Here is a 15,472-nt window from a genome sequence, read left to right as displayed (position 1 = left end):
TCATTGAAAGCTCATTTCACTGAAACTCATTTGACTGAGCACACTTGACTAAAAGCTCATTTCACTGAAAATTAATTTAATTGAAACTCATTTTGTTGAAAGGTATATGTCCTTTTCCCCCATTGTAGTACAATCCTGGAGTTAGTATATAGAGGGTGTGTGGGGGCATAGCCCCACACCTATTTTATACATTTTAAACCATATACATTGATACTTACAACTCCAATGAATAATGCTTTTTAGAAGACAATATATACCCAAACTACCCCCTTACTATATATATATATATATATATATATATATATATATATATATATATATATATATATATACTAACTCCAGGAATAATGCACTACAATGGGGAAAAGGACATATACCTTTCAGTGAAATGAGTTTGAGTCAAATGAGTTTGAGTGAAGGGAGCTTTTTGTGCTCAGTCAAATGAGTTTCAGTGCAATGAGCTTTTAGTGAAGTGAAGAAGACCCATATATATATATATATATATATATATATATATATATATATATATATATATATATATATATATATATATATATATATATATATATACACACATCTATGTCAGAAGACCAAATTTTCAGAAACTCGAGATTCATATGGTTGAGACTATATGATCGAGTTTCTGAAAACTCAAACTTTAAAAAAAACACAAAAATCTACCTTTCTTACATTTTTGCAACCCCCACACCCTCTGCAAATTATATATAACAACTCTGATATTGCACAACAGTGGAAAAAGGGTAAATTTCCCGATCCTCACTGTAAGATGATCTCCATTCAAAAGCTTCAGGCTTTCAAAAACTCAATCATATGGTCTCAATCATGTAAATTTTGAGTTTGTGAAAACTCAGTTATCTGATAGGGACCCAAACACACACACACACACACACACACACACACACACACACACACACACACACACACACACACACACACACACATTTTATATATATATATATATATATATATATATATATATATATATATATATATATATATATACACACACACACACACACACACACACACACACACACACACACACACACACACACACACACACACACACGCTATTTCTCATTCCCATTTTTTACACTTGGGTCTAGGAGTCACTTCAGCAATAATAACAAGAAACTGACAAATAACTTGCAATGTGTATTCCATAACTGAAAAAAATAAAAATCGTGCTGAACTTGTACTTCCATAGAAGCAACACAAAATGTTATTATTAAACATTTTTGTCCATTCTTGACATAAGAATTCATCAGAATAATTACAATTATATTATGTCCTACATTTAAATTAACAGTCTTAACTCAAGTGATATCGTCAACCAGTTATAATTTTTTTAAACCTCCCCAGAGAAACACCAAGCCATTAAAAACAATTTCTTAATCCATTGTCCAAAATAGTATGCTTACATAAAAATCCCGAAAGATATGCATATTTTATATATATATATATATATATATATATATATATATATATATATATATATTCATTTCAGAATCTCAAAATTTCATATGACCAAGACCATATGATCGATGTTTCAGAATATTGAAATTCTGAAACAAATTAAAAAAAAACACAAAAAACAATTTAAATGTTTCTGCGGGGAGGGCAAGCCCCCCTACACCCCCCACAACTCTGCTTCTTAAATATTCCAACTCCGAGATTGCACTACAGTGAGGAAAATGGAAATCTCCCAGTCCGCACTGTATGCAGATCTCCTTTCACAATGTCAGGATTCTGAAAGTTTGATCATATCGTCTTGGCTAAATGAAATTCGATCTTTCAGGATTTCAGCATTGTGAAGTGTTCCCATGTATGTGTGTTTGTGTGTGTGTGTATATCTATATATATATATATATATATATATATATATATATATATATATATATATATACATATGGGTCTACTTCTGTTCTTTGAAATTACACTTTATCGAAGATCAGAAGTACAAACCCACGTCTACGAAAGTGCATTTAAGAGAAAATGCACTTTCATGAATTACACTTTACCGAAGTATGGAACCACACATAAAACACACTACAAACATATTTTTTGCAGGGGGCATGCCCCCCTGCACCCCCCACACCCCTGCTACTTAAATATACTAACTCTGAGATCACACTACAGTAGGAAAAGGGTATAATCCCTTACCACCATTGTACCATGCTTCAGTAAAGTGTAAATCACAAAAGTGCATTTTCACTTAATTGCACTTTCGCTGAAGTTGGTTCATATTTCTGTTCTTCAATAAAGTGTAATTTTGAAGAACAGAAGTAGACCCATATATATATATATATATATATATATATATATATATATATATATATATATGTTTGTGCATGTATGTTTTGCTTTACTAGAAAAGTTCACCAGACTCTGCTACACTTTGCTGCAAAGAAAGGTTAATTTGCTTTTTATTTGTTGCATTTTGTATTACTTTATTGACTTTTTATATTTTGAATACTGTGATTTGTTTTATTTACCTTGTGTTTTACTTGTATTCTGCTTTTAACTGCATATTAAAACGTCAAAAGAGACTACAGCTCTGTCTCTTGTGAGTCAGGCAGAAATTAGAACTGATCAATTAAGGACTCATACATAAGATAGAAGAGGTCACTTAAGGTTAATCATTTGTGAACTAAGGAGGTGGAGCTAGGAACTTAATCTTCTATTTAAGGGTAAAATAAAACATTTCAGAGCTTTACTAGAAAAGCTCACCAGGTTCTGCTACACTTTGCTGTAAAGGAAAGGTTAGTTTACTTTTTATTTGTTGTATTTTGTTTTACTTTATTGCATTTTTATATTTTGAATAATGTGATTTGTTTTATTTACCTTGTGTTTTACTTGTATTCTGCTTTTAACTGCATATTAAAACTTCAAAAGAGACCACAGCTCTGTCTCTTGTGAGTTAGGCAGAATTTTTTTCCCCACCAAGCCACCCGCTTACTGTTGTGTTCTTAAATACCACCGTCTTTTTAGTTGCCTGCCTCTTATGTTAATTTGACCATATATCTCATTTCCTCTCTGCTTTCGCTGGCTTGTGTGAGTAAGCACAAAATTATCATTTTGTGAAATCACTCCCCTTCATATTTAAATTTATTGGCCATCCTACTGTATTCTATAGTACCAGAATACAAAAGTGGTCACCCCCTTTCAATCTATCTTGCTGTTTTAAAAATAGTGACTCTCCACTAAAACTTAACTTTTTAGACAGGTAAAACTTAAGTTACCTACTTTCGCATCTAGCTTACCTAGTGCACACTGCAGTGTTTAGGATAAACCATTTTTTCATCTTACTTTTAATCATCCCTGTGACTAGCACTTGCTCTAATACTTGCTGGAAAGCACTAGGAAGCCTTAAACTGATACAATCACTCAACTTTCCTTGTTAATAAGGAGAACTTAATCATAGACACGAAACAGCCTATAATTGCAAAGTACTTTGCGAAGGCAAGGAGAACAGCTCCTGTAATTTACAAGAAAAGCACCAAACCAGGCATGTCCAAGGGTCAGCTTCCAGTGATTTCTCCTGTCCACCTGGTGAATCTGGGCATACTGGGGCAATGCAGCAATTGCTTCATGTACACAGACAACCGTCTCCTCCTACCACCCAACACTACAACCTGTGAGAGATGCAGTTACATAGCCAATCTGGAAGCAAATTTCTCTCCACCTAAGATTGTGCTAGACAGTCAAGAGGAGACGGTTAACACCTGCACTACACCTCAACCAACACATAGCCCTTCTAAACCCACACTACCAACACCCACAAATAGCAACATTAAATCCACATATGCGGAGGCCCTTAACAGTAACCTGTCCAAGCAAAAAGGACCTCAGAAGCTGAAATGCAAACAAACAAAAATCACAACCAAAGTGTCACATAGCTCACAACACCAGTGTGCCACCCAGCAACAGCCCCTAAGGCAAGACAATGTACCTAACACTTTAGTCATAGGTGACTTTATAGTCAGGCACACTGATGTCCCACTCACCAGGCTGAACAAGGAGAAAATTACAGTCAGCTGCCTGTCGGTTACCAGGATCCACCACATAACACATGCACTCAAGTCACTCCACAACAAGTACAAATATGACTCTGTCATTGTCCATGTTGGAGTGAGTAACTTGAAATATACCTCCCTGAACTACATGAAAAGAGACATGGAAGAGCTCACAGATCATGTGGCCCAGGCAGGTATGACTCTAGCCCTGAGTAGCATCCTGCCTTCGCCCAGAATGATACCACAATATAAGGACAAAATGATTGACTTCAACAATTGGCAAAGCTTCTGGTGTCATTTAAAGGGGATCCAGTATCTGTCTGCCTGGGACAACATGCTCGACAGACCATGATGCTTTGCCAGAGATGGTCTGCACCTGTTGCCCATGGGATTCAGGTTACTGGCTAAGGCTCTTGCCAACCCTATAGTGCCTTTTTTAGGCAAAGTTAAAAGGACAAAACCACCACCGTAACAGGTACAAGCATGCAAATTCTGAAGGTAATGCTACTCAATGCTAGAAGTCTAAACCTCAAAATGAACTCTCTCAAGGCACTCCTAAAAATGGAGAACATTGATATATGTGCAGTCACCGAGACATGGTTCAAGGCTTCAGAGAGCACCCCTGCAACTCCAGGCTACAACTGTTACCACACTTTTCGGCCACCAAACCAGGACTGAAATACTAAAGGTGGAGGAGTGTCCATATTCACCAAGGATATTCACACCAGCAGGCTAGTTGCTCAACACAATGTGTCTGAAATTTTCTAGGTGCAACTAACACTTTGTAAGACTGCAATCCAAATTGTAGCTTGCTGCAGATCCCACACCATGCCCCAAGATTCTCACTACACCTTTCTAAACAAACTGAAAAATATTAAGATATGACCAAACACCCTTGTACTGGGTGATTTCAACTACCCTGCCATTAACTGGGAAAACTACTCATGTACCAACACCTTTGCCCAACAGTTCTTGGAATTCATAAATCCAACACCCTGGATCAACTAATCCATAGTCCAACCAGGGGCTCCAATATCCTAGACCTGGTCATTACCAACATGGGTAATCAATGCTCCACACCTATGGTCGCCCCCTCATTGGTCAGGTCTGACCATAAGCTAATCACCCTTAACATTCACATCCCACCACCACCTCCCAGTAAGGAAACCTCCATAAAAAACTTCTCCAAAGCCAACTTCATGCTACTCAAGTCAGAAGTGACAAACTTCATGACACCCATGCAGACGGGAACTGAAAGTTAGACTGCTGAATCCTACACTAAGGCACTGTACGAGCACATCCACTCATTCATGAATCGTGCCATCGCAAATAGAACCAAGATGCTCTCCTCCAAAAAAGGAAGCCAATCTGGTGGTCCCCTGCCATAAACAAACTTTACAACAAAAGGAAAAAACTGTTGCAGAAAAGGGGAAACTCCAAGGATGCAAAAAACTCCCTTACCAGCCTCAGTAAGAAGCTGAGATCCCTTGTAAAATCCTCCAAAGTTAGTTATGAAAATAAAATTGCCAAAGATTCCAAAGACAACCACAAGGCATTCTATAACTATGTCAAGAATCTAAATGGCAATGCTCAGATCTCCTCTGAGCTTCAACAGAATGGCATTAAATATACTGATCCCAAGGATATTGCCAATATCCTGGAAAATCAATTCAGTGCCAACTTCACCCCCCTCTCACCCCCTAAATGGCCCATCTCAATACCGGAAGATTGCCAAATTCCGGTAATAACAGCCATACAGGTAAAAAACACACTCTCCAAAGCTAAGAATACAGCATCCATGGGACCAGATGACATCCTGGGCTATGTATTACATGAACTACAAAATGAACTGGCACCTCACCTAAGTGTCATGTTTAATCATAGCCTCACCTCAGGCTTCGTGCCCACAAAGTGGCACAGCTACAGTTATCCCTCTCTACAAGGGGGGGATCCACCTTGGATCCCGGGAACTACTGTCCCATCAGTCTGACAAGCCTGATCTGCAAGGCCATGGAATGTATTATCATGGAACTTATAAACAAAGACATTGGCAACCTTCAAACATTAGACCCCACCCTGTTTGGGTTCATGAAGGGCCGATCTTGTCTCCTTAACCTGATTGACTTCTTTGAATCAGTTTTCAGAGCCGTGGATGAGGGTAAGGTGGTCCACACAGCCTATCTAGACCTTGCCAAGGCCTTTGACACCAACCCCCACTCTGGAATCATACATAGACTTACTAAGCTGGGCATTAATCCCTATGTCACTTGATGTGTTGCCAACTGGCTTACTGACAGAACCCACAATGTAAAAGTAGCCGACTCCAAATCCAGCTTCAGACAAGTGACAAGTGGAGTACCTCAGGGTTCAGTCCTGGGACTGATCTTGTTTGGCATCTACTTTTCTGAAGTAGAGGCCAACATTAAGGGACTCTGGCTAATAAAGTTCGCAGATAAATGCAAACTGGGAGCCATTATTGAATCCTCAAATGATGTGGATACTCTACAAAATGGCCTTACAGAAACAGATGCTTGGTTCCAGAGCCATGAGCTCAAGCTCAATGCCAAGAAATGTATAGTTATCCCCTTTTGGAAAAAACATGTACCGGTAAATTACCACATAGGTGGCAGTACACTAAACACTGAAAGTGTGATAAGAGACTTAGGGACACAGGTGGACAGTGGTCTCACCTTTGATAACCCCATCACCACAACAGTCAGGAAGTCCTTCTATGTGGCACACCTCATCACTAAGGGCTTTTCATCCAGAAAAAAGGAGGTCATTGTCCCACTGTACTCATCCCTTATTAGACCCATTATAGAATACAATGCCCCATTTGGTATGTACCTCTCAAGACATCTGCCACAACTGGAAAGGCCGCAGAAATACCTCACTAAATGAATAACAGGCCTAAAGAAGATGCCCTACGCTGACCGCCTTAAAAAACTCCAGCTATACTCTATTGCATATCATCTACTTAGAGGTGATCTCTGCTTAACATACAAAGCCATGTCAAACCCAGAACTGTTGGACATGCTACACTTAAAGAAATACCGATCCCTCAGAGCCACACACTCCAGGGATCTAAACCTTGTCATCACAATAAACAAAACATGCTGGAGAGATAGATTCCTGACCCAGAGACTCCCCAGACTCTGGAATAGACTGCCATACATGTCAATCAAAGCACCTCTTTGGCCCTCTTCAAAAGGAACCTTGACAATTGGATGGGGGAAAGGAAATTCACCCTGGGGATCACGTCAGTCTCCCTGCTAGACAGGGATCCAGGAAAGTAAATAGTGTGGGAAGAAATAGCCAGGTAATTGTTATGGCTAGGCTTGTATAGGCCCTAGGGCCAATAGCCTAGTACCAATCTATGAACCTATGAATATATAAAAATCACTAAAATCAACAAATATGTATCCTGCTTTATACATTAAATATTTAATGTTATTTGCCATTTACAGCTAAAATAAATAAATAAATAAAATTTGCTAAGCAAACCTAAAATATTCCTTGTTTACATATATAACTTAGCTGACCATAACTTTAGCACGCTATTTAAAGAAATATCCCCCCCCGGATTTACTATCCTTTCATGCAGGACTAGCTTAGACCTGTAAGGAAGCGGCTGTTTAGGAGCATGACAGCAGCACGCCATGCATATTAATGAAGGTGCGGTGCCTGAGCTCTTAATCTTACACGAAGCATGTAAGAGTGCAGGGGGTGTGTCTGGGAGCAGAGCTCTCAGAATATACATGCCCCTGCAATGAAGAACAGCAGACAAGTCCAAAAAGAATGGACAAGACCCCTCATAGGTGTATGCATACCCCCAGCAAAATCCCTCCACGTGTACAAGAGCAATAGTTAAAACACACAAATATAAAGTTTTTTTATGAAACAGATTAAATTTAACCATAGGTGCATGGGTTTGTCCATTGCTTAGCTAAGGTTAATGCAGCTTAAATGGCACAAGAGGATAAAAAGCAAGAAATATGCCTATGAAACAGTATAGCAATAGTGTAGTGGGAAGAGCATTTGCCTTAAGAGCAGCCATTCCTGGTTCAAGTCCCATTGCCACACATTCCATTTTCCATGACATCACTTTATGACCAATATTTTTCGTTGCATAACCTATGAAATAACATATTTTTGTGAACTGGAGTACTGCATTAAATGCAGATGTGAGGTGTCAGTGTCATAATGTTGCAATGTCCACAGATAATCACATGTGCCCCATACAGTATATGTACACAGGAATCAGGGATACAAATGTAAGGTAAAATGTGTAATGAATGATAACTCCATACAGCTTCCAAATTCCCCACCTTCCTAAGAACCATTTGACATTACTGTCTAAATTAGTGCAGTGGTAAGCAGGAGTAAGCACTAGTAAGCAAGTGTAAGCATAATTAAGCAGTATTAAGTGGGAGTAAGCATACATAAGCACTAGTAAGTGGGTTTAAGCCCATTTGCATGGGGGTAAGCAATGCATGCACAGGCTAAGCAATATTAAAGCTAACTCTCTGTAGGCATATGCAACCGGAGGTTAGCAATGCTTACCTTTGTGAAAACTCATGCAAACCTGCTTACAAGTGCTTAAAAGTGCCTTAATCACTCTGTATTCAACAGCTGGTGTTCTGGCCAGAAACAAAATAAACAGCCTTTGCAGGTCTTGAACCCAGGACCCCGTAAACTACAGTCACAGTAGTTAGCCTTTAAGCCATCACACCAGTACATAAGATGGAGGTATCACCAAACAAATTCTCACTATAGTAAAATCAAACTGAACATGTGAAAGGAATCTATATACAGTCTTATGTTCTATAACCTACTACATAACATAAATATGTGAACTAGAGTACTGCAGTAAGCCTAGATGTGAGATGTAATTGTAATAAAGTGTTGAAGTCCCCTAATAAACACAAGGACCCCATACAGTGTGCGTACACATGAATCATGGATACCAGATATATATATAACATGTAACGAATAATAAATCAATGCCAAAAAGCAAATATAATGCAAAGTAAACATTAAGCAACACTAAGCATTGCAAAGGCCAGCTTAGTAGATGTAAGCAATGTGTAAGCCAGCTAATTTTCCCATTGGTATACCCCTTTAAATAATGCCAAACTTAGGTAAGCAGGTTTGCCCATAGCTTAGCCTTTTCAAAACTGTCCAATCACAGCAAAGTGCAGGAAATTGGCCCTATTTAAACCCAACAGGTGGGAATACATCTCATAACTGGTTGTATCTTCCCCTTGCAGGCACCATGTCTGGAATGGGAGAGGGAGTGTGCTTCCAGGTGCAGTACTGGGCCATTCAGGAGTCCAGAGTCATGGCAGGACTCCTTGTCAAAGACCATGAGCAGAGACTGCTGCAGGGCCAATACCAGGGTTCCCAATCTAAAGTGGAAGCCTGGGACCATCTCGCCCATGACCTCGCCAGTGCCAGTGGCATACCCTGAACTGATAAGTAGGTCAGGCATCACTATGCTGACCTGAAGTGGCAAAAAGGGGATTTCTTGGATCAGTGGCTCCAAGAAACTAGGAGGGCAGGGGAGGTCCAGCCATGTGTAAGTATAAGTTCACTACCTGTTTAATAATTGCCAGCTCATGTATATTATGGATAGGTATGGCTAAATATTCCTCTTATGTCCTTCACAGTGGCAAGTGAGCAGGCTGTGAACCAGGAGGCTCATGGATGTCGCTTGGAGAGGTTGTGATGTGAGGCAGGTTAGTAATACTCTTGCATGTACTGTCATAGGAAATAAATCTAACAGTATTAGTAAGTTAACTTCCTGTATAAAACCAGTATTGTCTACGACAAGTACTGCATACACCAGAGAATATGGCAGGAAGTGTCTCATATAGGTTGTATGTAAATAAAAGCATAGTAACCTGACAATGAAGGTCTAACTGCTGTACCACATGTGTTTACTCTGGTATCATATGGTAATGTAGATTTGCAATCACTTAATAGTACTGTTGTATTAAGCACGACTGTGCAACATAAATAAAAAATGTATTGGTCTGTCTGTATATGACTGGTGCAATCCCTAGAGGTCAGGTAGTACAACTGAGAGAGACATAGACAGAAAACAATGAAAAGACAGACAACAAAATCCAAATAGCACATGCAACTGAGACATGAACTGTTGTATTTTTAGCACACACAGCCATGGTTCAAATCCTGGGAGTGGTACTAGTCTTCTGCATACAGAATCATACCCCACAACTGTACAGATATGTCCAGTAAATTGGCCCATATCTGCTGCCTGTCACTGTGTCCCCCTGGGAAATCAACGGGATGATCCCAGAAGTATAGGCTGCAAACAAGAAATACAACTGATTGTCACACATCTATAAGAACAAAACTGTCACTCTAGCAACTCCTCAAACTGTTATGAGAGTAATGCATAATACTAATGTGAAATCTGTGTGGCAACATTCAGGCATTGCTAACAAACATTGGTCCAACAGGTCCATCAGATACGAACACTGTGCCCAGAAATAAAAGAGTGATACCCTGTACTGGTACTCTTTACTTTGGTATTGTATGGCATTGTTAGCGTTGCAGTTGATCTGAATAATAAGATATTACTCATCACCATCACCCACACTGTGCTACATAATATAACTGTCTGGGAAATCCTGTATAATAGTGTTGTAAAGTCACTAAAGGTTGAAGAGGGCAGTAGTCTACATATGTCCCGGTTCACCTGCATGTGGTCAAGACATGGCCAGAGTCCATGCAAAAAGAGATTAACAGGTATGTGCACAACATCAACCTGGAATCTGGGTGCATGTGTAGAAGCAGTTAGTCAGTGTTAAACAATTCCTCCACAGGTATACCAGGTAAGAGGTGTATACTGCAGGTAAAACCAGTTCATGTATATAGTTGTTGACAGAATTATCACTGTCCAAACTAAGGCAATAGGGTAGTGTAGTAATACTTGTAAGGTATTGATAACAGCACTGACTAGGAAAGTAATGTGAACTACAGGAATATACTAGTTGTTAATTGACATCTTTCTCTCTCCCCACCATATCTCCAACAATACACTAAATACCCAACTCAACTGGTACGTGATGACTTCCCTGTAATGTTGTTTGATAATTATTTAAATCTGTTTCTATGTATGTGCTATGTTGAAATACTCCAACATTGGTGGCATGGTGCCATCAATGTACCTGCATGCTGTTGTTATTACCACTGTGGTCCCATATATGCATGTGCTCTGTTTGCTATGCAACTTTTCTGTATTTGGTGGCTGGGTTAATGGGAATATCTATGCATGCTGTTATACCTAATCCTGCAGTGTGTTGACTATTACTAACTCACATATGTTGATAAAACATAAACACCATAGTACGTATGGGAATGAGGGTCCCAGTGGACCCACCTGTCCCACCTCAGCTGGCCATGGCACCGGGTACCAGCACGTCTGGGGCCCAACCTGGGACCTCCTTGTCCGTTGGTCCTGCACCACCTTCAGGTGGAACTGCTTCAGGGGATGGGCCCTCCACTGGAAGTGGGTATGGACAGGAACCTGTCATCCATCGCCAGGTCTGGGTCATGGTGCATAGCGAGCTCCACAAGTAGGTTGGAGATCTGCTAAGCAAGCTCGAGGGCCACGTGTCATGACTAGAGGGTTGGCCTGGCTCTCCAACTCAGTCCCCAGCACAGCCACCTTTGGGGCTGTGAAGGTGCAGTGGTAAGTGCCCACGTGTGGGGACCTCAGTCCCACTGTGTCCACTAGGGGGCTCATGGGTTTCAGATTTCCCAACACCTCTCCCCACAAGTTGTTTACCCCCCACATGAGTCATATATCACTCCTGTATGAGTCTTGTCTGTCTTGTCTGTTAAACTACCCAACCTACTCCCCCCAAATATACCTACTATCCCTCCCCAACATCCCACTCTCACCTAAAAAAAAGGGCAATCTGTTGCCAAAAAAAATTCACGCCCCATACATAGCTGTCCATTTTGCAAATGTGTCCACTGGACACATGTAATCTGGTCTAACTGGCATCACAACATATTATTGTTGTCCTCACCCTTCTCTCAGGGTTTGAGTGTCCAAATCTACCTCCAAATTCAGTGTATATGCAAAGCTGTTGCTATAGAAGAAATGGGCAGCTATGGACCTTCCCTACACCCTTCCTGCATATCCATAGCTATTTTCCCTACTGCCTTTCCTCTTTGTGCCCCTTTTTCACCACTTTCCTATCAACCCTTTTTTTATTTTCTTTTAAAGAAATTAGCATGGGGGTAATCTGCCATCTGTATATCTGTACAGGGACTGACAGTCATCAGCTTGGCAAGTAGCTATGCAGTAGGATGAATGTGTTGACAGATAGACATTTGACAGCAATATGTATACCATAACTACATGTCAGAAGCCCACACTAATATGTGCTGTACAGATGGTAGTCTACAGTTACATTCCACATGTTGGATCATTATCCAGTAGGGGTTATATACTGTGACACAGCTCACACCAGGGATACAACAGGGAGGCCTCAGAGCCCAGCTATGCCTGCAGGTGTGCCTGCTGTCAGTACTACATTTAGAACTCTGCTCTTGCCTGGGTAAGCACTGTCAACAGTAGTACCGCCATCATACACTACATGCCAGTGTGACAGCACATACCCTGGGCTACTATCCCTGTATGCAACACATTCACATGGATAACAGTGCTGTACAGGCCTCATATATGTCTCTGTCCCAGACAGGACACTCACACCCCTTGCTACTGTAATGACAGCACATAGGCGCATGTATTGTACATGGCATTACATGCACTTATTACAGATGTCATTACCCTGCTATGTTATCAGACTGGGTGGTGCGAACTGGTTACCAGGGCTAAGCCATGCTTAGCAGGTATCAACATTGCTGCAGTATAACAGCTAAGCTGATTTTCGCACTAGTAAGCGAAGCCTAAACTGTGTAAGCGCCTGTACATTTACCCATAGCTTAGTACCGCTTAGCTTCGCACAAAACTACTGAAAGCTGCTCAAACCTGCCTTAAACACTCTGTATCTGTCAGCCCTTGTTCTGCCCAGCAAAAAAATGAACAGCCCTTGCAGGTCTTGAACCCAGGACCCTGTACACTATAGTCACAACACATAACCACTGTGAAGACAGCTGCTGTTTTTCCAATATATTTGTCAATACACATATTGATTAGTATTGAACAATTGCCTTTACTTCCACAATTGGTAGTACTTGTTATTAATATGACTGTTGCATCACATATATTTTATCATAATGTACACATATCAGATATATACGGTGAGATACATCTGGGAGGGTATACACAACCATGAGGTTTACACATGACAGGAATATGGCTATATACATATGATATGTTGATATATGTCTACATGTACATACACATGTATATTCATACATATGTCTGTATACACATCTGTATAGTGCATCATATATATGGCCATGGGTAGATCTCTTTGTGTGTGTGTGTGTATATATATATATATATATATATATATATATATATATATGTGTGTGTGTGTGTGTGTGTGTGTGTGTGTGTGTATGTATATATGCTATATGTATATATAGCTATATATGTATGCACATCCTATGTGTACAAATATGCCTATTTATGTAGATATATATGTAGATATATATAACTATATGTGCATACATATCTATTCTGATATACCTATTACTGTCAATATATATGTAGATATCCATAAGTATATGTGCATATGTATCTCTATCTGTGTATGTGTAGGCATATATTGCTGTGTATATGTATATATCTGCGTGTTTATATGTATATATATTTACATATACATATCCATCTATGCATGTTGATATGTATATGTATATGTATATATATATATATATATATATATATATATATATATATATATATATATATGTATATAGATAGATATATGGATAATTATATATACATATATGTTCACCATATGTCCAGAACATGGAGTGGAGTCCTACCTCAGCTTCAATAGTCTCAACTTCTTAGTGCAAGGGGATGTCAGGTATGTATTGTAAGTATATATGTAGACTGTTGCTACTGTAATAGGGGTTGACCTAACAGACATGTTGTGTGTGGGAGATCACATTTGCTTTTAACATGAGCACCACTGGCTACTGACAGACATCCTAAGGACATCATAGTACAGTACCACTGCTAGCACAGTAATGCTCCTGTGGACTACAGCAGAGATATGGCCAATATATATGGACAGTCTGACACACTCTGGTCAGTCCAGAGGTATACACAGAACCCCTTAGTGCAAGACATGTGGACCAAGCCTGACAATGTGGATGTTAGCCATATAGATGGGTATATCACATAAATACTGGTATACATTTGTCCCCATAGGTTATGCATTCAAACACCCCTGTCTGTCCTGACACATAATAACCACTGGTATGGAGGTGACATGGCCACATACTACCCACAAGTTAGTGACTTACATCTATACAGCATCCCACTGCTTTGACAGAAATACATGACTGTTATGGTGGCGTGGCAGCAGTACATCTGGCAAGTATCTGGACGTAACATCACACTAGGTAAGTACACTAAGCTGCTAGGCATGTAACAAAGCACTGTGCAAGCTACAGGCAGACTGCCACAACACTGGCCTACATTTCTTATGGGGGAATACACATGTACCTGCATATATAGCAGGCTCTACAGGCATGTCACAGTACAGAGTCACAGACACCTGTGTGAAAGTGCATAACCACAACCAATGCGAACACAACCACAGCCACATATAGTAAGCTAGCTTAATATTACAGCATATGGACTATCTGATCAACACCATCCTCACATGTGCCACTCACACACTAATCCTACATATACTGGGCCACTGCACAGTGTGGTCTGATGCCTGTCTGTGGTAAGGGACATGTGTGTGTTTGGCCCTACAAACATTTAAGCCGATAGGGTAACATACACTGGAGCAGCATATAACATCAGATAGAACAGGACCAAGAACAATGACATCTACCACAGTCTGTACACAGGCCAAGGTACATCTTCACAATACACTGACTGTCGACAATCACCATATGTAGACCGACCTCAGTACTGTACACACAACCACAGAATGCCCAGATTATGTCCTCAAATATAACCCCTACTATACATAACATGTGTAGCAGTCTTATATCTCACTGGCTTGTTATCAGATATGATGTGAATAAATAATGGGGTATAGAACATATGCACCTCTTACTGCATGACATATGTGCAAAGGTTGATAGAGTTGTGGCTGGAGGCACAAACACAGGGCCAATATTAACGTGTTGCTGTGATGACTTCATACATTTACTGTTGTATCAGGGTTTGTTGTGACATATGTCCTATGAGGGATATGAAGTCAGTAACTCTCATGGCTGTCACCATGTACTGACTGCAA

This window comes from Protopterus annectens, chromosome 10.part0 (genome assembly GCF_019279795.1).
Source record: "Protopterus annectens isolate FY-2018-M chromosome 10.part0, PAN1.0, whole genome shotgun sequence".
NCBI lineage: Eukaryota > Metazoa > Chordata > Ceratodontiformes > Protopteridae > Protopterus > Protopterus annectens.
This window is presented reverse-complemented; position numbering follows the sequence as displayed.